General features: G+C 45.1%; 1 protein-coding gene across 3 annotated transcripts in view; it reads right to left on the bottom strand.

Annotated features, from left to right (window-relative positions):
• Positions 1–20,511, bottom strand: part of LOC119163382 (A disintegrin and metalloproteinase with thrombospondin motifs like) — a 227,528-nt gene that overhangs the window by 129,167 nt on the left and 77,850 nt on the right. The window contains exon 1 of one of the 3 annotated variants that reach the window (XM_037415366.2): positions 13,170–13,789. The exons of the other annotated variants lie outside the window; for them this stretch is intronic. The gene's annotated coding sequence lies outside the window, so the exon portion shown is untranslated. Of the gene's footprint in view, positions 1–13,169; positions 13,790–20,511 lie in introns of those variants that run through there. 3 annotated transcript variants of the gene reach the window in all.

The raw sequence follows: 20,511 nt of genomic DNA, 5'->3' as shown, positions 1-20,511 counted from the left end.
CGTGACTGATTGTTCGTGAGCAAGCAGTAATAGGCACGTGGATTTCGATTGCCTTTCATTTCACCCTGAAAGGAGAGAAAAGGCTATACCGGAAACTCTAAGCTTCCCTACTTTCTGCGAAATGATCTGTCACTGAGTGTTTTTTTTTTTGTCGTTTTTTTTTGTTTTTGTTGTACGACGTGTGGTAGTGATCTCGTAGATAAACTGAAATGCACACAATAGTTTGAGTGCACAAAGTTACAATGAATGATGGCGTATAGCAGTTTATTAGCCCTTAATATATTTGGCTGTCCCCCTCCCCCCCCCATGTCAATAAAAATTCCTATTTTATGATGTCCTTAGATATATTTTTGTTTTATTAGATTCCTTTATTCAAATATATTTTTAACCAAAGCAGCGTATCCGTTCCCAGACTTCCCCCTACGATCTCATTTAGTTAACAACCCGAAAATTGCTGCTAATTAACCTTCCATATAATTTTCGTTCTTGTCTTATTGCGCTGCACAACTCATTTTTTTATTTATCGCTATGCCAAGAGCGAGAACATTGGACTAGTGCTGGGAAATAGTGATCTTAATCAACTTCCCATCTAATTTTTTTCGTTCTTGTCTATCAAATTGCGCTGCACAAATCCATTTCTTTATTTAGAGCTATGCCAAGAGCGAGAACAACAGACTGGTGCTAGCAAATAGTGACCTAAACCCTTCCTTATTTTTTTCCCTCCCTAAAAGGGCTTCAAACTTAGAAGATACCTGCATCGAATGAATTTCGGCAATGTCAAATCCTTCGCCGATATAAAGCTTGTGCTTCCTCAACGAAGACGGTCGTCAGTCACTGTCGGACAGGTTTCTCGCCTACACCGGTTATAGTATTTCCCTAAACAGAAGGAGCCGCCTCTTCTTCGCCTCCTCTTCCTCTCTCGTGGCAGGAGGACGCGTTCGAAAATAAACACGATCGCAGCGCGCGCTCCTCCGGCAGTGAGAGAGAAGAAGACGCCGTTTTCCTGAGCCTCTTCTTCCTCCCGTAGGCAACGAGATACGCGCTGGCCATAAACGAGTCGAGAAGAAAAAAGAGACGGGCCATTCTTATTTAAATATGGGAAGTGACCTCGAAAGCCCCGTCGCCGCACACGTCCGAGCTCATCCTTATGGCTGCAGGACGACCCGCTGAAGATCGGGCACCGCAGCGGTGCACCGCACGAAAGTCGTTGGTTTGTCTCGAAGTTCATGCGCCAGAAGGAGTGAGTTATTCACATAATAATAATAATAATAATAATAATAATAATAATAATAATAATAATAATAATAATAATAATAATAATAATAATAATAATAATAATAATAATAATAATAATAATAATAATAATAATAATAATAATAATGATAATAATAAAGATATCTGTGGTTTTCCGGTCCAGAACTATGTAATATTTATGAGAGATGCCCTACGGGGAGCTCTAGAAATTTCGACTGTCTGGTGTTCTTTAACCTGCGCACTGACACGGGCCGTTCCGCCTCCATTGAAATGCGACCGCCGGAACCGAACCCACGAACTTCGTGTCAGCAACCGAGCACCGTAACCACCGTGGCGGAAGGACCAATTGGACGTCCGTATTAATAAAATTAAGTCACCGCCTAACAGTTACAGGGATCAGTAACTGCTAAAGGTATGCATTGTTGCGATCGCGCGGTGTGGTTTTTTGGCCTTTTGTCGTCATAACACGTTCACTCTACACACTCCGTTCAGCCCCTTAATTCTCCTCTGGAGTCGGTTCTGAACACCCTGCTCAGGTCGGTAAGGCATCCCTACATGTTTTTGAGAGCTATAGGGATAATTACAGTGGCATCGTGGCATATTGAGACAAGTCCGTTCTTCTAGGGTCATCATATCGGTAAATTTCAAGCAAGACTGTAGCCAGAATTTTTTTCGGGAGGTAAGCGTGGGGAAGGGGTTTCAACCATACTTCATGTATGTTGGAGCGTGGGTTTGTGCAAAATTTTGGGAGGTATTGAAACGAACCCCCTTCCTGTTTACGAGAGTGCCTACAAGCTGCCGATCCCTTGTGTCGCTGATCGCCAGACGCTGTTTTCCCCCAAACGGTGCGCTTCCTCAGATTGATACGAGGCTTTGTCAGGGCGCAGATGGAAGAGGCATTCGAACTGCGGAAGCGCACACATTCCGAAGGGCACAACAGAGAGAGTAGACACAGCGCGACGTATACGGTCCTCGCGATACAAGAAGAAGAACGCACCAGAATGGCACAGCGGTCGTCTACAGTCCAAAGCGTCGTCGCCACGGGCTAATGGATCGCAGCAGAAAACGACGCCCCTCATTTCGACTTCACATCTGAATGACGGGCCGAGCTTCGCGGCACACCGGGCGCTCGTATTCTCCAGTCTAATCTGGAGCGTAGTTCGCGCGGGTAATTCCGCGACTCGGGCTTTATCTGGAGCCTTTGTGCGTGCGAGCTGCACCTGGTATGGGATGAAAATGTAAGCGATAGAGCCACGACCCGTGCGTGCATTAGCACGTTTTCGCACCGTTGAGAGCGCCGGGATGTGCTCAGAGGCGCGCACGCCCACCCGAGCATTTACCTCTGATTAACGAATAGCATCAGGTAACATCAGATCTGCTGAAAGATGGAAGACAGACTGTGTTAGAAAAACTAGCCACCCTGTTTACGAGTTGCTCCTGACGGGAAAAGTACCAGAGTCTTGGAAGAACGCTAAGATCATCTTAATACATAAGAAAGGAGATGACAAGGACTTGAAGAATTACAGGCCGATCAGCTTGCTCTCTGTAGTATACAAGCTGTTTACAAAGGTAATTGCTAACAGAGTAAAGAAAACATTAGAATTCAATCAAAGCCGGATTTTGAACAGGCTACTCAACAATCGACCACATTCATACTATTAATTAGGTAATACAGAAATGCTCACAGTATAATCAACCACTATACATACCTTTCATAGATTATGAGAAGGCGTTTGATTCAGTAGAAATATCAGCCGTCATGCAGACACTGCGGAATCAGGGCGTCGATGAAGCATATATAAACATCCTGGAAGAAATCTACAGGGGATCAACTGCTACCATAGTGCTTCATAAAGAAAGCAACAGAATACCAATCAAGAAGGGTGTAAGGCAGGGGGACACAGTCTCCCCAATGCTCGTGCTTTTTTCGTGCTCGTACCGCGTGCTTACAGGAGGTTTTCAGAAGCCTAGAATGGGAACAGTTAGGGATAAGAGTTAATAAAGAGTGCCTTAGTAACCTGCGCTTCGCCGATGACATTGCATTGCTGAGTAACTCGGGGGACGAATTGCAACTCATGATTACGGAGCTAGACAAGGAGAGCAGAAAGGTGGGTCTTAAAATTAATCTGCAGAAAACGAAAGTAATGTACAACAACCTCGGCAAGGAGCAGCGCTTCGAGATAGGTAATAGTGCACTTCAAGTTGTAAAAGACTATGTCTACTTAGAGCAGGTAATAACCGCGGAGCCGAACCACGAGATTGAAGTAACTAGAAGAATAAGAATGGGGTGGAGCACATTTGGCAGGCACTCTGAATTTATGACAGGTAGATTGCCACTATCCCTCAAGAGGAAAATATATAACAGCTGTATTTTGACGGTACTTAGCTACGAAGCAGAAACCTGGACACTTACAAAGAGGGTTCAGCTTAAATTGAGGACGACGCAGCGAGCAATGGAAAGAAAAATGATAAGTGTAACCTTAAGAGACAAGAAGAGAGCAGAGTGGATTCGGGGACAAACGGGGGTTAAGGATATCATAGTTGAAATCAAGAAGAGGAAATGGACATGGGTCGGGCATGTAGCGCGTAGACAAGATAACCGCTGGTCATTAAGGGTAACTAACTGGATTCCCAGAGAAGGCAAGCGGGTTAGGGGGAGACAGAAGGTTAGGTGGGCAGATGAGATTAAGAAGTTTGCGGGTATAAATTGGCAGCAGCAAGCACAGGATCAGAGTAACTGGCGGAACATGGGAGAAGCCTTTGTCCTGCAGTGGGCGCAATCAGGCTGATGATGATGATGATGATGATGATAATGATGATGATGAATGGATAGGCTTCCGCCTCTTCGAGCACATGTTGAAAAATTTGGAGTCGTGGCTCGTCTGGCGCAGTGTTCGTGCTCGTACCACGCGTCGCTTGTTTTTATGACCGCCAATGCGCACGGTACGTTCGCAAGCATTATTTGGTAGTGTCTCTCATCATGTTTGTCAAGCATCAAGATTATCTATATCACGCTTCTTTGTACGGAAAAGTAAGATGTCCCAAAAGGTCACTTGTGACCAGGTGCAGTCGAATCTTGTGGTGTCGAAAACAGCATAGCCGTCGTCATCGGCGCCAGCTTTGTCGTGTCGTTGGCATCGTCATGCATCACTGTCAACCTACAATGTCACCGCTGAGTCAACTGCCGCGGTTTTCTTTAAGTGCAATGTCCACAATTATTTTGTCAATTATATTAACTGTTCGAAATTTCATGTCTGGAATTTAGTTCTGAAAGCATAATCGAGCAACCACGACTGCTCACCACGCCACCTAGTGGTATACAACAAGACCACGTCACAAGACAAAGACTCCTACTGTCTGCGACAAACGCACAGGTTCTTTGTTCACGACCTCAATTGCTATGCTGCCTTCTTTCGACGACTGCAACAGTTAGGTACACATCACGAAGCAATAACTTTTTTTCATTGAAATAGAAAATAAACGAAGTTTTTGTCACCGTTACTTGGCGACGGCTACCCCTTTCCACCTAATTGGTACAAGTAAAAATATGAAAAAAACAATATTTTCAGTTCAATCACGTGGCTTAGCGCCGCGGTACTGGATGAATGCAGTGCATTCATCCACCGTTCATGTGCGCGTTGCCAAAAGCTCGGAACAAGTCTCCTATAAACGGTACCGTCTTTCGGTACCGTCTTTACCGTCTTTCGGTACCGTCTTTACCGTCTTTCCGTCTTCGGTACCGTATAAACGGTACCGTCTTTCGTATGCCCTGTCTTTTTTATGATCCCTAAGCCCATGTCGTGTACTTCGTTTCAACATTCTCATATATTTAGCGTCGTCACTTGTCAGCGATGAATTGACACCAGCTCGCGCACGTTGCTCTCCTATCAATTAATTTCGCCAGGAATTAGATAACGACTTAATATCGGCAACGTACATTTGTGGCAGAGTAAAGACAATGAATATAGTTGGAATAGAGTCACCACATGACGCTCAGCAAATCCCACTGGGCAAATATCTACGAGAAGGGCTGTTCACCACAGAATCGAACGAAGCAACATTGGACGCCTCTCGGGGTTCCTCATGAAAAAAAAGAAAATGTTCAAGAAAGCTCAGTGCAGTCCCTGAAATTCGAATCTTGGCAGTTAATCATAAAATTACGGAAGGATAACTCGAAGTCTGGGAATGGTGGCTATTGTGATATTAGTCATGTGGAGAGTCCGCAGATCTCGTATGCTATCTGCAAAGCAAGTTGCTTCACGCATAGTGGTTTCTACATTGGAGTAATGCAAGCCTCGACAAACAACAGCTATTAATGGTTTTTCACTATTTTGTAACACTTGTGGTAACTTTAAAAGCGAGATAAAATCCTTACTTTATACTATTTTCACGGTTCGACTGTGGACACGTATACAGCGATACGTGCCTGAGCTGCACTTTTCCTCGTGACATTTATCTTTGAGGAGGAAAAAAAAATATAGCCATTACTGCTTTGGTTTAAAACGGGTTTCAAGGCCAAAGAAAAGCAGCGAAGCTCCTAGAAATATTTAAAGTTATTGGAAGCGTAGATCAGGCAGCATGATATTGCAACATGCGGCAGGGAATGCGAATTTGTTTGGGTATACCAGCGCTTCTTCTCTGCAAGCGTGATATTTCGTTTTCTTTTTTTTTCTCGTTTGATGTTGCTGAGTTACGACACACAGTTTTGCATGAAAGCTGAGGCCAGGATAAGACAGCGCATTTAAGGACGACTCTCAGAAAGACTGCTATTTGAGAATGAAATGACTGGAAACACAATGTGTCTGCTGTTCCAGACTGCTCCTACCTTGGCCAGATCAACGACGCGTATACAAATGAGAGTGCCGTATAAGGTGGGAACTTGCAGAATCTGCAAGCGCTGTCTGCTGCATGGGTCTAAAATACGCGGCCCGCACGTGACTGTCTTGATCCGGCATTTCTATTTTTTTATTTTTAAATAAGTATGTTCGTGAGCTTCACATGCATGATAGGTCTAAAGCAGGGTTGTGCAACCTTCCGAGGCGTGGGGTCAAGTTTGCATGAAGCCGACACAGTAGGGACCGCACGGCAAATAAAAGTGGAGGAGGGAGGACTTAACAGATGAAGGTGTAGCTTATCGACAATAATGTTCAAACCGGAATAAAGCTATGTTCATTTTCCGCACGTATATCAGAAGGTCGCAATTTGCAAACATAAATTGCAAGCGAGAACCTCATTTGAGGACATAATTTCCATGTCGCCCTTGAGACAGGAAGTGAAAAAAGAGGGTGGGGGGGGGGGCCTCATTTTTTACCGGAGGGCCACATAAAACTGCACCGTGGTTCGTGGGTTGCCCTACTCTACAGCATTGTTATCGTGAGCCACCTCATGATCATTGTTGAGACATAACCGTGAAGCAAAAGCTTTATTAAAAATGGGCGTCTAGTTTTTAGTCATATGGGCGGTCGGTGTTGACATCTTCTTGGAAATCCGTGCGCCAAATATCCTTCAGAAATGACCCATATATGATATATGGGTAAGGTTTTCGCTTAAATAATAACATGTGATAGCAATAGCCCTCCTCCTCCCCCCTCTTTTGCTTTTGCCTTCTTCTCTGTTCTAGCCCCCTCGGGACTAAATTGTGTGGTAGCAGCCTGCTGGATGTGGCAATTTCGAGACTCCTAATCTACTGGCACATTCGTCTTTCGGTTAAGGATTAAATGTTCTTATTTTAAGAGTCCTCTGTCCCACTCTGAAATGTTAATCATTTCCGGGTGGGTCATTTCTTGCTATTTATTTCTAATCGATATTGTGTCTACTAGAGGAAAACCAGCCATTAACTTTCCAGAACAGAACAAAAGTCACGTGAACACCCTTCGACGTAAACACCAAAAGCGGGCAAGACCGGAAGCCCTGCGAAAAGCGAATTCAGTTAACATGAAGGAGGAAAAAGTTTGTAGCGCTGTAGGCGGCCGATAACCGATAATTAAACTGAAGTTGTAAAGGCGGAGCACGATAGGAACTCCTTTTTTTTCTTCCGTAGAACAAAGGATAGTGGTCTCGCCAGTTCGTAGCAGACCGCGTAGTAGGACAGAATAATTGATTCCTTGCCGGAAACAAAGCCTGCGATTGCACAACGCTCTTCATGATGTATGTTGTATTTCTTTTTTTCACCCTCGTTTGTTTTTTTCTTTTTTTGTGAACTCGCAGTCAGAAAATATAGAAAACGAATCACTGAGCTAACATCCGTGCACACCTTCCGAATTCCTGTACCGGCAATCCGCAAATAGTCGTCGCAGAGAACTTGCGTGTGTGCGCCCTGCTTCGCCGCTTTGGGATCTACGTTAGTTTTAGTTTTTTTTTTTTTCTTCCCTTGGCCGATGTTTCCGTTTCTTCAGTTTTCGTTAAATAACTCTGCAATGAAAGTCGGATCTGCGGCCACGCCGAGTTATGAGAGCAGAAAAAAGCCGTTCGATCCACAGGCCGAAAAAAAAAAAAAGACAAAAAAGGCGAATGTGTTTTTCTTTACGAGAACAAGCAAAACATAGAAGACAAAAACGCGAAGAAACGTTTCGAGGCGTTCGCTGTACTCCTGCGCCATGGTTCTTGATTTTGCTTTCTCTAAATCACTTACAGACCTATCTACTCTTCTCTGCACTTCCGACAAACAAGAGAAAAAAAAAAGAGAGAGCCGCTGCGGAATCGCGCCGTGGCGGAAAGTGCTTCCGACAGAAGCTATTTTCGTGAAGAGACTGGGTCGGTGACGACGAGGACGACGGCGTGTTGCCCGAAAAGAAGGAGAGCGTGAACATTTACGTGACAACGCTACATGTCTCCTCTGAGTGTCGTCTTCGCGGTCGTCACTCGCCATTTCCTTCGCCTATCTTTATATTTTCCTTTCCTACATTTTTTATTCATTCCTTGCGTTAAAAACTTTCTGTGTTGCGCCGGTGGCAGTTGTGACTTTATTTCTTTTGTTTCTTTCTTTCTTTCTTTCTTTCTTTCTTTCTTTCTTTCTTTCTTTCTTTCTTTCTTTCTTTCTTTCTTTCTTTTTTCTTTCTTTCTCTCTTTCTTTCTTTCTTTCTTTCAACTATCGCTGCTTGGTGTCGTGTCTTGCGACACTCCACTCCGTAGGAACGCTGCCCTCTCACTCTCAGCAGTGGTCGCAAACCGTGGTGAATTCGGCATCTGCGGAAGCAGCTAGGATGAAACACTTCCTCCGAGGAGTGCGGAAGCCGAAACTAGAAGCACTATGCACTTTTTCGCCGGTGTCTTCTAAGAAAATAAAAAAAATAAAACTGTGGCCCTAGCGTAAAAGGTGGAGCAGGTAAGTTGAAAACCAACGAAGCAATGTTCGCGAAATATTTGATGGAACTGTTTGTAAGCATAGAAATGCGACGACCAGTGTGGCTGACCAAGATTGTGGGATGCCGCATCTATATAGTGATGTTTCCTTAATTTTTTGTCCCAATTACGAGCCCGTGCTCATATGCAGGAAACACTTTATCGCTACAGCGGAGTTGTTAATATGGTAGATGGTGTCAGGTTTGCAGTAGAAGCTTTCGTCACAATCGCAGAAACTTTGTTTCTTTTTATGATGCAAGGGTTGTGACAAGACTGAACTCCCAGACTAATTTTTCAGGTCGCCTAACTTTTTATAAGCATTTTGTATTTGTACTTTCGAAATTTTATCACCAAAAATCGTCGATGTAGCCAAGCAAAGAGGCACGGTCGGGAATGCTTGAAGTCGCACCCAATCATTTGGCTGCTCAAAGATATTTGCTATTGCCTACGTATTAGCCAACGACGTACAGCCAAGACGACTCCAACCACACGGACGTCAAATGTTCTGTAGACAGGTGAAGGGGTCTTCAAGATGCACGAAATGTGGTTGCCATGTGAGATTGTAAGTCTTTAGTTGCCTTTCGAGTCCATAAGCACATGCAATTGTCTGTGCACTCGTGGGTTTCCAATCTTAATCATTTGTATATGAAGGCGTGTATATAGTTCGTGAATATCAGAAAGCGACAAGTTAAAGGGACAAATTGAATGGCCTGCATGGGATTTACGTCAGAAGTTGAAGCCAGTTCAAACTTGCACAGCGGCACGAGTGACAGCAGCACGAGTGACATATCGCAGAATCAGCAGCTGAGGTAGCGGCCACTTGTTCGAGAGTATATAGCACGCCTTCGGATGTTTGCTTTTCGAGGAAGCGCGCTGTTGTAATACGCCGCGCGCACACAGGATACGTGCTAGTCGCGTCTACGAAGCACACCCCGATGCCTAACGTTCGTTCTGCATTACACCTGGATAGCGTTACTCCTGTTGGAGAGGCGTTCTGTTTAATCAGACAAGACGAGGGCCGAAGGCGTTTCGGCCGGTCCCCTCACGTTGTTGTCGGGCAAACACTCTTAAGCGACCGGTCTCGGCTACTTTGCGATGTTTCCGCGTGTGTGTTTTAGGAAGGCGCCGGCTACTTTGCTGGGCGCCGCGAATGAGGATGTGTGCGCGAGTGTCATGTGTGTTCTCGTCTCGATTATCCACAGGGAAAGGAAGTTGAGTGCAGTTATTGCTCAGCGCTGAGCAGTGAGCACTCACTTGCCATGTCCCCTTCTATTCCGTAATACATCGCTTCGTTCTTTTGTTTTTAGAGAAAAAAACTCTTAGACGACCGTTGCTGTGTTAAGCGGCGCCACCGTTGCCGTCGGTGGCGCAACCGGTAAACATTAAAATATAACTAAGCAAACAAAATAAAAATAAAAAAATACCCAGGATCGAACGGAATTTCTTTCGGCCCTCTTCTTGGCAGTCTAGTATTCTACAACAGAACCACGCTGGTGCTTAGCAGTCATTTGCGAAAGGACCCTATACAGGCTTCATGTCGGGCAGGGGATCTCGTTAGCCTATGTGATATGGCGTGGCACAAGAGCAGAAAAAAAAAAACTGTCACCCCAAAGTGCTGATTGCGCAACGTGTTGTGTGTGCTTCGCCGCTTCCCACCCACTGCAAAATGCTTAGCCGTAATTCTTCATCGTCATCAGTCACGTGCAGCATCAGTAAAGTGCACATAATACTTTACACCCGTGTAGCAGGTACCTCGCTTATCCACAAAAAGGCGGATATTGGTGTAGTGGGTGCTGCCCTACTTCACAGAAATTTTGGTTGATGGCACAGCCGATACCTTGCGCAAAGCCGAAACTTCAAACACAGTTGGCCTCGTCCCAACACCAAGCTGCGCGCAGAATTTATCGTAATCGTCGCAGATTTTTTTTCTCGTTCCTTTTCTGGCGATGAAACGATCGAGGGAAGAAATAAATAAAATTATTGCTGTTTCCTAAACGCATTTGGCACACATTAGCCAAGAGGGCTCGGCCATGAAATGGGTGGTTCGCTCTAATTGAGCTAAAGTCTAGAAATAGAAACAGTCTTTTTGCGGAAGTACTTGTTACGCAACAGTGCTCAACGTGCTGCTGTTTTTCTATCTGCAGTGAATAATAAGAGTGACAGAAATGTTATAAAGGCTTTATCGACGTCGTTCTCACGTACGTCTCCGTGTAAAATAAAGGAAAAACGAAAAGAAACGCTGTATCACCAGTAACAACGTTCATAGCATTTGTTGGACACAGTGTTTATAAATAAATTGCTAGACAAAGACATATTCCGGCACCACATCAAAGAGTTACATGCGGGAAATAAAAAAAAAAGTACTCTGTAGCATGCACTTTCTATACATGTTTTTTTTTTCAATTTCTTATGCAAGACGGAAGTTACTAAAATTCGCAACATGCTTAATATTGCTGAGATGATGTTTGAATGACCATTATGTTCGTTCTACAGGTAACCTTGCTGCGAGAATTCGAGTGCGTATATATTTAGATACGTCTTGACGGTATGCACGGTGATACAAAGACTATTTTGCGGATTGGCTCGAGTGCCGCCATATTGAACTGTTTGACTTTGTTATTCGCATAACTTTAACAACTAAACGAACAGTGTTGGGGTAGACGCAAACACACGAAAATGGTTAGATTGGCGTATACGATGTTTCAAAGCCTTGCTAATTCACGTAGCGATATGAGAAAACGAGAAGACACCGGCATAACAGCCCATGATGGCGAGCGGCACCCGGCTGTCTTACGGTAAAAAGTCTATTGAAGACGGAGATGGCGAAGGTAAAGGTGTAGTAGATGACGAAGAAAAGCAACATTTCCCAGCTTCGTTTGAACGAGTTTTGCAGAACGCTTGACGCAAGGAAGTAAAATAGCAGGCAAAGAACGGCAGGGAGGTTAACCAGTCTATAGGCAGCCGGTTTACTACCCCGCACGCAAAAGGGCGAACATGCAACCCAGCGTACAAACACGCATCGGTTGTGGCATCAGTAAAGTGCGCTGCAAGATGTGCGAGTCGATGCTGAGTATAATCACAAGGTATGCTCCCGCGTGACTTCCAAGACACACCCTCATCGTTCTCGCGTGCGCGCATTGACTGAATTTTTCACACAGACGATCTAATTACAGAGTTAGACTTGCTTGCCGATTTGCACGCTGGAAAATGATGTACTATAATAACGCAGACGCTTATTATTGCCAGTTTACAGAGCCAACTCTCCGTGCGCAGGGCTGAAGGGAATGAAATTTTTCAGGAGGTTTTCTGAGGTGTGCAGGACGTGGAGTGCGCGATTTCTCAAACTTTCAATGGGGACACGCTGCTAAAATGGAGCAGCTGTGTGGGCTGTTTTTTTTTTTTGTTGTTGTTATACGGTGACTACTATGCGCTTGAAAACTCAGAAATTTACCTGCCCCTTTCTTATCGATGCTGTTCAGTTATTATTCTTTTCTTAACGTACGTAATCATTCCTGATTGTCTCGATTCGCAGCCTCCAGTGCGTTGCCAATATCCACATACATTTTCACAGAGATCACGGCCACCTACCAACCAATGTTAGGTTCAATTTTCGCGCGAGCTGTGTCCCTCTGGAAGGGTGCTTGAAGTTTGTTATGTTTTTTGTAAATATATGTTCAGTATTATTTCCACAATAAACGCCTACTCTGGCTTTTATTTATTTATTTGTTTATTGCAACATTCATTCACTACTGCACGCGGTGATACGGAAGAGTTAAATCATAACTAACTTATTTTAATTCTATTGTAATCAAGTATCACACCCATCGACCTCGATGAGCAAACTCATCTGGCAGACTGGACTGTTTCTAAAGAAACATGTCTCTCCATTCATTCTATTTAATTAGTTCGGCCGACCAGCATGTGCGTTTCCACAGAACTACGATGTTGAAAAATACATATCGCTTGTACTAGAGGCTCTTTGGTTGTCAAAGCAGGAATAAAGCTCACCGTATACCTTTCGTGTAGACGTAAACTGCTAAGGCAAGCTCAGCAACAAAGCCACGCGTGTTAGCCGAAGAAATCGGACCTGCCAGGACCGAGATCCTCGCTATGCAAGAAATAAGATGGGAAAACCAAGTGCCTGATTTCGATTAGATAATCAATAGAGGCCAATAAAAACTCATCTGCAGTTTTTGATGTAAGCGTAATTTACGAACTCCTAAAGGAGCCTTGAATTGTGTTATTCACCCAGACTGAAGTAGTAAATATGGAATCTATGATTACAATCATTCCTTGAGCTGGAGCGATAAAATAAATCATGGTTAACCATCGGTCGTGTGGAATGTACTGAGAACTTTGCTAAGATATTTGACTCCACATATAGTGAACACTCCACTGAACTAACTGAAAAGAAACAGCTTAAGGCATACGTAATAACAAAGCCATTAAGAATGTAATAGAGTTGGCACTGCCCTTGATGAGAGGTTTGGCCGATTTCATTTATTACTATGTACTGTTGGAATCTGCAACTATGGTGATCGTGCCGTACGCTAATAAGTTTGACGGTAACTCACCCCGTGGGCCACCGCGCTATCGGCGGTCCGGCTGCTCCCTGTGGCGGCCTCTCCGTGCTGCCGACGGCGGCTTCGTGCGAGTCGTGCAATCCGCTCGGGCCACTCATATTATCCAGCGGGCACTGCGCTGCGCACCCATCGTCGAGACGACAACTGACGCTTCTCTCGTCGTCGTCGTCGTCTGGCGCACAAAAACAAAGAAAAAGGCCAAGAACGGTTCGCGGGAGCTTCTCGTCGTGGCCTTTTCTCTTCACCGAGGCAACTTGGCGCACTCGCTGGCTGCGCGACGTGCTCGGTTACAGCGTCAGTAGCGTGCGCCGATCTGGTCGACTCGGAGAGAGCACGGTCGCTCGGCGCAGGAGGCGAGCGCTCGGCGGCGGCGGCACACACAGCCTGACGTCGCTGACCCAGTTCGGTGCTTTGGCGGTTGCGGTGGTACTTTCACTTGCCGCCGCCTTTCCCTCCTTCCTTGGCGTCTCAACCCGTCCAGCGGCGGCGGCGCGCTACGCTTGCTCTCGCACCGTATTCTTTCGACCCTTGCCCAAAGAAAGTGCGCGCCAATCTCGCCCCCCACTTGTGTTTTCTTTTCCCGAGCGGACGCAGCGACGCACGACGACTCGCCGCCACCTCGCTTTTTTGACTTTCGCTGGCCGACGTTTCGGCTCTCGGGTTGCCTGCCCGCCGCCGGACTGTTGTGCTCTCACTGATGAGGGGCGTATGGGTGCTCTGCGCGATGAAGCGCCCCCCCCCCCCCCCCCCCATCCCTTGCGGGCGTGCACGCTTTCGCCTGCACGAGGAGCGCAGCGGGTGTGCAGTGAAACGAGCTTTCCTGCATGCTCTGCACGACGTAGCGCACCGCCGCGAATTCGGGCAGTGGATCGACGAGGGCATCGATGAATGATGTGGCGTAATCGCGTTGTTTGATATACATTCGGCGGAAGTACTTGATGTGTGTCTGGTAGTTCTGAAAAAAAAAGTATCGACCTGAAATCATTTCTCCGTGCGTCACCCTGTCTGATAGCTACACTCTCGTTTCCTTCCTTCATGGTGCGCTTTGCCCTTGTGCCCATCTTAGTCCAAATGTTTGGCACGTCTGTAATTAACCTGCCCTGATGTACTTTTTGCGTTGTTGCTTATTGTACTTGTACTTATATTTTTTTGTACTGGTAGAGCAAAACCTGCTGTGCACTACTTTGGTGCAGCTTTTAGTATTGCTTTGTATGCACGTCAAGTACGGACTATATTTGCTGCTTTTTTATTTGTAGATCAACGCGTTCTTTTTTTTTCTCCTAAACACTATTTATGCTGCATATTCTGCTCATGATTTTTTTTGTACTTCCTGCATATTGTTGTTCATTGTGCCGCCCACCCCTGCCAAAATTTTAGCATTCAAACTGGCAGTATTCTTCTAAATAAATAAATAAATAAATAAATAAATAAATAAGTAGAAATGTGAGGGTTTTCTGCTAGCTTCACTCATTAATTCAAATCGATCGATAAAAGGAAGCAAGGGACGCAGAAGGGTGTAATGGGAAAACGAAATGGTTTAGCATTCATAACAAAAGTGAATACAATAAAGTCTAACGTGGTGTTTGTATCCTTCGTGCAGCATATGTAGAGGCAGCTGCTTCAAAGCTGGTGTCGAGAGATCCGCCTTTTTGCGAATTCCTTGCACTGTCAAGCGTAGGTTTGGATGGTCTAAAAACCAAGGGGGTGTCAGGATACGCTCCGGAGGTGTGTGGCCTACTGGAAGGCTCTCACGGTAACTCAATACTTTCTTACAGAAGGAGGCACTCGGTCGGTCTTCTGGAAGCGAAGCAAGGTGGTGGGCGTGAGCAAGGTGCCTAATATGCGCTCGAAGTACCTCTAAAGTACTGTGCACTGAGGCCGCATGATCTTTGGCGATTGCGATGGTCTCCGCTGTGGATGTGCAGCGTGGTAATCCGATACAAACTCTGAGGGCCTGACCCTGGGCGTCTTCGATTGTACGTATGCTACTTTTGCAGGTGTTCGTCAAAACAGGCAAGCTGTACCGCAGGTACCCCAGGAACAACGTCCTGTATAGCTGCAACATCGCTTGTACTGACGTTCCCCACTTTTTTTCCCCTGAGGAAGTTGAAAGGTTGGCAGATGGCTGTTGCGCGCATCTTCAGAGTGGCCACATGGGAATTCCAGCAGGGATTTCGGTCAATGCCGACTCCCAAGAGCCTGTCGTTGGTGTTACCAGTGCAACGAAATTCAAAACAGATACGCGGGCACTCTTTCTGTATAATGTGGTATTCGGGTAATATTCGAGGCGTTCTCAGTCATTCGAGACCAAGCGCAAGGCGATTCGGTGCGGAAGGACGCGTGTCTGGGCGGATGGTTGTAATCCCGATCAGGTGGCGGTGTATAGTTTTCGCTTCCGCGCCGAAATTGTACTTGGACGCTCGTCAGAAGAGTACCGGACGCGAGCGCACCATAAGCGAGGAATGTAAGTCATGCTGTTCATGACACGTAAGTCATGATTCACTTGTCAACACCTGCCATTTACGTTCGTCATACATCTCGTGTTGCGAATTACCAATTCTGCCGCATATCCCCTATATGAACCAAGGTACTGAATCTGCCGCGAGTGCACCATTATGCCATATAAACGTCCTTCTGTTACCCTATAGCGTGATGCTATTTCTCTATTCTGTCACCGGCTATTGGAGTGACATTAAAATGTTCCCCTTGGTGAAAACCCGTGTGGATGCCAAAAATAATTCAGTAAATGTGTAGTGCTTGCTGGGGTGCGGAGCTCGCAATCGACTGCAGTATCTTAAATTTGATGTTGCAGTAGGCAGCGAGTGCGAAAGACATGATTGACTACCATGCTTTGGTTGCACTGAGTCACAATTAAATTCATGCGGATTTCTCGGGGTTTGAACCCTAGACAATGCCTTTCCGTGGCGGTCGCTCTACTAATTGAGTTAATTTGGCAGTGCGAGAGAGTATTGGTCAACAACTAGAAGCACATGGACATATAAAGTTGCAGGGTGGTGAGTTATGAATGTTATTGCAGAGATATGAAAGGGCTATCAAAAGGTATGAAAGGGATACGAAAGTGGTTATGAAAGGGTGGTTGCCATTTATTCTTTTCATAACCTTTCCGACACCTTGCGGCATTCCGCAAAAATAATTTGCAGTAATCAGGTGTTTACCGTAGGGAAGTACTTAAGACATGGAACATACGTTAAAAATATATAAACGTTATTATTCGAAATTCTAAATCCACATATTTATTGCGGACAGCGTGGAAACGAGACACACTTGAGACTACACAAGCGAGGCGCTGACTACAAACAGGGATTTTTTTTCTTTTGCGCGAATGCGATGTACATAAGTAGATAACGACTAAAGAAAACATGTGACAAACATATCAAAAAGGGTGACTTGAGGTTACATGGTAGTGATGGTATTAATCTTGCTGATATCCTTTTTTCCTTGTCAAGTAACTGGATGGACGGGGAATTAACGAGAGAAGGGCCCCGCTTGATAAGGAACGTTTGAACGATCTCGCGTGTGCGCTGGTCCGAATGCATTCTGATGAGGGTGACTTGATTGAAATTCGGTGTGCCGCAGTGTGGCGCCAAGGTGCTGCCTTGCTTTTGCTTGACGTTGTTGGCGGGCTCCCTCGGATCTCATCTGTATCCTGTTTCTGCGCTGTTTGGAATAACTATGCGCCGATACCAAGAGAAGCCCGCTTAACCACCGTAAGTGCAAAAACAACTATAGGCACATTCTGATCCCCGTACTTCTATCAGCCGTGGCGGCGCCTCGGGGAAAGGGCGCGCGCAAAGGCGTGACCGAAGACATGCTCCGCTCTTTTACCGCTCCCGTGTCCGTTTCCTTCCGCGTCCAAAGTGTAGTGGCGCGTTACACGAACGAAAAGGAAATGAAAGGGTTAACCAAGAAAAGGTTCTTTTTTTTCTTCACCCGCCGAACATCGAGCTGACAAGGCTGGATGGACAGCGGCGTGCTGGCTTCGGGGCGAGTTTTTTGGACCATGGCCCACTTCATCTTTTTTCCCGGAAGAGCGCACCCTGACGCCTTCGATAGCTACTCGGCGTGGGCGTGTGCGTTAATGTATACTCTGCTCAAACTGCGGGTTTCGGCCCTCCTGCGGTGATACCGATCTGATTTAGTTCAACTACGCCTACCTTTCTGTTTGTACATCAGCGTACAAAAAGAACAAGAGAAAAATTGTGGGACTCTTAAGCTTCGCCTTTGAACGTGATAGCGACATTCTGTCCCTGCGCACTTCAAACACTTGACGCATGAAACATTTTCGAACTTGCTATGCACCTACTACGGGCTTTAAGGCAATAGGCGCAGTATCATGTGTGCCTTTTGTAGGGAGTGACCGGCTTTAAACCATGAAGTCATTATGATAATCGCATATTTTGGTGCCCGATGGAGTTGCACGCTTGTACAACGCATTATTACTGCAATATTTTGTATTCCACCAACGTACCTTGGTGTGCCACTATAGATGCGTACAGATTCAGTGCACGTTACTGGAAAGAGCGCATTCCTAAGCATGAACGACATGACCAGACTGTTGCTCCACATCACCTCTTTGGGAGAGCTGAAGGTTGCAATACGTTTTTAGCTTTACTATGTATTGCAGCTTATTCACTTACCTCGATTTTCCATACAGCAATTTAGCCGCACTTTCGCAACATTCGTGTGGTCTTCGACTTTTTATGGCCCGCCGCGGTGGTCTAGCGGCTAAGGTACTCGGCTGCTGGCCCGCAGGTCGTGGGATCGAATCCCGGCTGCGGCGGCTGCATTTTTGATGGAGGCGAAAATGCTGAGGCCCGTGTGCTCAGATTTGGGTGCACGTTGAAGAACCCCTGGTGGTCCAAATTTTCGGAGCCCTCCACTACAGCGTCTCTGATAATCATATGGTGGTTTTGAGACGTTAAACCCCACATACCAGTCTTCGACTTTTGAACCAATGAGTGGGTACAACTTATTCAGACCAGTAAGAGATGGAGGGCTGGGATGAGTTCATTTATATCTATGGCGAATAGTTTTGAGGTTCGGCTCTTTTTTTTTTTTGCGAAAATTTTCATCCCATAATTTGATCGTTCTTGCTGATTACATATAATAACTTACCCGAATTCATTGTTTTTTTTTCATATTTCTATGCGTGGCCGTGTTTGTGGGGATCTCTGCAGAAAATTTTGATCGCTGTCCGGTTTCTTGAAGTCCAATTTTCTATAGAATACTTTTACTCAGTATCACGCAGAAAACTCAATAATGATTTGTTATTCATGCTTTTTCCACCTCCGCTTACCGCACATTATATTCTGACCTTCCAGGACAGGATGTACTAAAGCGAGTCCGAAAAATGTATATTATTGCGATAGCAAATATGTGAACACTCTCGACGACTGGGTTGTGCCGCCGGCGTTTGTCGCCACCGTCTTTTACCGTATATTATATATATATATATATATATATATATATATATATATATATATATATATATATATATATATATATATATATATATATATATATATATATATATATATATATATATATATATATATATGAAAACATAAGAAGGAAGAACAATCCAGAAAAAGACTCAGGCGGGGAGGAATCGAACATATTACCTCTCGCTTCTGAGCGCGTGGCATTCGCCAATGAGTCACGAAAAAACACTTCTTTCAACGTTGAAACGGAAAGCTATTCATATCTACTACTTACCGCTGGCGGCGCTAATATATGAGGAAATATCGTGTTTTCGTCATTACCATTGTGATGGCGCAATGAGCGCGCTCGGCGCCCAGCTCGTCGCGATGCGCAGCCGTACGCTGATCTCCCACGCGTACTTTGCCCAGCTGAGGGGAGGGGGACAGATGCTTGTGCGCGCGCGCTTATCCTTCGGTTGGGAAGAATCGTGGGCCTTCAACTTTCAACGGAACGATTGCTTTGTAATTGTCGGGTGCACAAAGGTCACTTTTTTTCGCTTCGCAGGCCCCGTTTGCAGAGTGCGGTTTTTATACACAGTGAAGTAGCAACTGGGACACTTGTTAGTTTGGACTCATCTATACCTGTGATTACGTTTCGTGCGTTGTTTCTGTTTAAACAGCACTTTAAGTGTCGAGCTGTAAATGTTTTTCGGTCGCTCTCATCCTGGTCGTGTTGTTTTCGTGTGTCATATTGAGCGTGAGCAGCGCACTGCGCGTGTCGATCTGCTTACTGTTCTCAGTGTTACTTTTTAAGTTGTCGCTATCACACTCATTGCTTCGCCCTTGTGGCGAAACTGACAATTTTCTCCTAATGGGAAAACCTTGTTATCAATTTCATTCAAATACGCTGCTGGTAATGGTTTCAAAAAATGTATTTTTGTTTTTTTAGTTAATAGCCATCTCAGCGATGTACCAGAGACAATAGAACGCTGCTTTATTAGCTGTAAAGATTTCATTCTGTTTTTGGACATCGTTCAACGAACCATTATTTGATATATTTGACAGCATTATTTGCATTATTTGACATATATACATTATTTGACAGCATTATTTGACATATATACGTTACCTTGTCTAAACATGTCTTGATGATGTGCCATTTGATATGTTCTTTCTTATGGAATTTCACACAATCTGTGGAAAACGTGCGTGCAAGACCATAATGCAGAATCATTGACTGCTTCTGTTATGCATGTCATGCGCATGGCTCTTCAGCTAAAGGATATTTGCGATGAACTTTACTTCAAACCACACTCCATCTTGATGAGGTGCTGATCCTCTCCAATCTTTTGAAGAACGTTTCCATTTTTTTCCCTGCACTTGCTAAGTATATATGTATCTAAGACTTTGAATGCTTGTGCACTATAGTTGTGTGATTAATGTCGCTGAGTGAGTGACACACTACGTCAATGATATAATTTCAAATACGCATTATAACGAATACCATGGACCAAAAAAAAAGACGCATCACTGTGTGTTAGAACGTCCGCTTGCCATGCAAACGACCTGGGCTCCATTCCAACTCTACCCAGGATCATTTTCATTTCATCTGCACTGTTCTCGATTTTATCGGTCACGCATAATATGATGATTTTTCACTCACAACCAATGAAGCGGACACAGACGCCGACGCCGGTATTTCTGCGGAACGAGCTCTCTAACGGTATTCCGTTAAAGTTACACCATCTCCCCCTAAAGAGCATGCGAAGCAGCGCATGAGTCGACTTAAAGCTCCGTTCATTACGGGCACCTTTCCCGATGGTAACGCGTCCTTGCAAGCGGAGCACACCATGAATTCAGTGTAGCTTCAGTTGCTGCTACTCGTCCTGAAC

The sequence above is a fragment of the Rhipicephalus microplus genome, chromosome 9 (genome assembly GCF_043290135.1).
Source record: "Rhipicephalus microplus isolate Deutch F79 chromosome 9, USDA_Rmic, whole genome shotgun sequence".
Taxonomy (NCBI): domain Eukaryota; kingdom Metazoa; phylum Arthropoda; class Arachnida; order Ixodida; family Ixodidae; genus Rhipicephalus; species Rhipicephalus microplus.
This window is presented reverse-complemented; position numbering and strand designations above follow the sequence as displayed.